The sequence below is a fragment of the Haemaphysalis longicornis genome, unplaced genomic scaffold (assembly GCF_048455015.1).
Source record: "Haemaphysalis longicornis isolate Haplotype H1 unplaced genomic scaffold, Haemaphysalis longicornis Haplotype H1 scaffold_5, whole genome shotgun sequence".
NCBI lineage: Eukaryota > Metazoa > Arthropoda > Arachnida > Ixodida > Ixodidae > Haemaphysalis > Haemaphysalis longicornis.
In genome coordinates, this window is record NW_027526385.1 from 36,815,319 (window position 1) to 36,818,922 (window position 3,604).

Genomic DNA, 3,604 nt, shown 5'->3' on the forward strand with positions numbered 1-3,604 from the left:
GGAGGGGTTCGAACCTCCAAACCAAATCCCCCCTCTGGGTACGGCCCTGTCCTCAGTAGCCTTTTTATTTGCGGCCTCACGCGAGCGCGCAGAGTTATTCGTGCCTCTTTTGAATAATTGCTTTCACGTGTTTCCGAAATGCGAGAAGCTGAAGAAGCTTTGGGTTGCGGAGACAAAAAGAGCAAATTCGAAGAGTGCCCGGGCGGTCGACGCGAGGCGACACGCCGTCAGCCAGCGACTGCGGCAGTTGCACAGCGGCTGATTTCGTGGTTGCGACGGCCGCAGTAGGCTCTCGGTCGACTCTACGAGAACGCGAGCTGCGAGTACGGCCAACGCGAGACGATACGCTGTTGGCGCGGTTGGTCGGGGAACGAACTGGCACAAAAGCTGCGCGGCGCACTGCAAGCTCGTGGTCGGGCGTCCCTACGAGTGCGCGATACGCGAGAACAGCAGACACGAGACGATACGCTGGTGTCGCGGCCGGTCGCGGCGCGAACGAGTACGGCAGCTAGCTCTGCGGCGCACTGCACGATCGCGGCCGGTCGAGCTATCGAGAACGCGAGTACGGCCGACGAAAGGAGATATGCTGTTGCCACTGTTACTGCGGCCGTTCGGGTCGCGAACAAGTTCAGCACGCGGCGTTCTGCACGGAATCAATTCAGTTCAAACAACTTCGTCAATAAATAAATTTAAAAAATTAGGTGCTGTTGGCAAAATTTCCCCCGCCCGTTAGAAAAAAAAGATGAAAAAGGAAGGCACATTTGGCAGAGTCTCGAGAAAGGTCACTGTTTCACGACGCCAGCGAAGACAGAACAGTGCTTTTGTCGCGGCATGGCATCATTATTAGATGCGACTGCATCTCATTCACTCGCCTTGTCCCTGCATTCGGCGTCGTCGGCGTTGTTGTCGGCGTCCGCCCCTCCCCCATTCTCCTCGCCGCGCGAGCTGCGCTCTCCGCCGCTCACCCCCTCTCCTCTCCGATAGCGAACACTCTCTCGCGAGGGGCATTGGATTGGATTCGATTGGATTAAAGTGGATTGTGTTGGATTGTGTTGCGTCATAGCCGCGGCAGACGCACTGGCGCCGGCGCGTCCCCTCGCCGTTACGCGCGCTATAAAACGCGGTGCCTGCGCCGCTCCGCTCCATCGTTCCAGCGCCGTTCCTCCGCTGTCCAACGCTGCAACGTTTACCCCCTATGCGTCGCATCTACAGGGGTTCCCGCGAGGGGAGGTGGGAGTTTTTTAAAGATGTAGCGCGGGCATGCCCCATGTAAACAATAAAATTCTGTATTTTAACTTTGATAACATGCGCTGACACCAAGTTCTGACACGCTAGCCGGCATGTTTCGGAGCTTTCCTCGCACCGTAGCTTTTTTTATTGTTGTTTTCTTTTCTCACAAACGCAGGATTGGTCGATCGGCAGATGGCATATTGGCTGTGCCAGGGCCCATCTAGCGCTCAACACTGCCTTTTGGGTACCTATTTCCCAGCTCCCAGTTTCACCACGACGCCTCGCGATGCCTGTGTTTACCTATTACCGGACGACTAAAGGCGCGTCTCAGCCGATCTCAGCAAAGCAATAATGGTTGCATGAAATTCCCAGCCCCTTTTCGTGCATGTCATAAGTTTTTGAAAAGACAGGCGACCCAAAACACATCGAATGCGCGCCGTCCTCTTGCAGGCAGCCATGGGAGAACGATATGAGCATTTTTTAGTTTCGTCTACGATGCAGCTACGCATATTTGGGCCCCGCAAATTTGCGCGTGGCACCACGACCAGAAAATAGCGCATTTAAAGGGTCCAAAATTTCGTTGCAGTTGGCCTTTAAAGGTGGTCAAAACAACAGGAAGTCACGTGGTGACACATCACGACTGCAAGCTAAAGTACCTGAAGGACGCAACATGCGGCCACGCATTTCCGTGCAATAGAATCACATTAGACAAAAGCATGCCAAGTCCCATATTCATAACTGCTCAGCGAAATCTTTTTGACATGCTTATCCTGTCTTGGACACACGTTTGTCGCCATACACAGCCTGCATGATGTTCAAATGTCCAACACCCTTTAGCTGTTTGGGAATGGATCAGCGCTCGCTGAACAACCTTCAACAAACTCTTTATAGTACCAGCAATGTTGTCAATGGTGTACAATACAAACCATGTACGCGACGACAATGAAATCTTGCTCGCCTGTACCGGGGCGCGCACTGAACACAACAAACGTAACGTCATCGGGCTCCTCTTGCAGCAGTATAAGTTCGACCATAATTTCTTCATGCGCCATGCATTGTACATTCTAATGTTGAATTCCAATGACAGCTCCGGAGCGGTCACCGTGCTCCACCGCGGAGCGCGCCGACTCCGCGAAGAGCAGGTACTCCGAAGCTGCCTTTGGAATGCAGCCGCTCCTGCCGGAGCAAAGTGCCGAACCGTGACGGGAACAGGAAATCCTTAGCATTCTTTGCGTCGCGCCTTTCCAAAATCGACAGCAAGATGCTGCACACCACTACTGGCTTTCTCTAACTCCTTCAAAAAAATTAACACTACTACATTAGCAGCAATTTTTTTTAAATTTCTCATTAATAAGGTTCTACGGCATTCCAACATCCAGCAACGTATTGTGGATGTCAACTTTGCTACAAACAATCCATGCTACACTACAGGCGCTTTGAGAACCTTAAAAGCTCCATCACCTTTTAGGGGCGAAGCCGCTTAGAGGCTGGGGCTGTTGGCGTCTCCTGTTGTCGTAGTCGTAACAGTTGTCTCACGTAGCCACAGTAGTAAAACACCGGGACACTCGTTTACGCCTCGCGTTAGAGAGTTTCGTGCTTCAGATACAAGAGACTTTTACAGCCAAGCTGTATACCACTAGAAGGTGTTGCGACGATAATTGGAACACTTTAAAAATTTCTCCTGAGCGAACCGCCGCTCTGTTCGCGCTCAAACTTCACACGAAGGTCGCATTTTGTGGTCTATTTTGTTTGACACCAGGAACAACGACGGTACTTACCTGTTTATCCTGAAAATAAATAAAAACGATTTTCGCCTATGTGAAAATGGCAGCTGATTTGGACATGCGAGCCAGCGCAAGTTGATGTTGGAACGACGGAACCACCTGCAGAGTGAAACGCATGTTTGGGATTCACGTACGGAGCCAAATGGCGCAGCAGACGATCAGAAAATGCACCTAGAAATGAGCTAACAGATCAGAAAACCCGGTTTTCGGGCTCGCATGCCCAAGTCACCGCCATTTTCCCATAGGCGAAAATCGTTTTTATTTATTTTCAGGATAAACAAATAAGTACCGTCGTTGTTCCCGGCGTCAAACAAAATAGACCACGAAATGCGACCTTCGTGTGAAGTTTGAGCGCGAACAGAGCGACGGTTCGCTCAGGAGAAATTTTTAAAGTGTTCCAATTATCGTCGCAAAACACTGTACACCCCCAATGGTTTCATATCCGTGGGCAAAAACACCAGGGCGCCAAGAATACACTTATACACTGCATGCTTCGCACCTCCCCAAGTTTCACGTTAGTGGAGATGGCTCGGGATTTTATTCTACCACATCTCGATAGACTTGGAAGTTTCGATATTACATTTCAGATG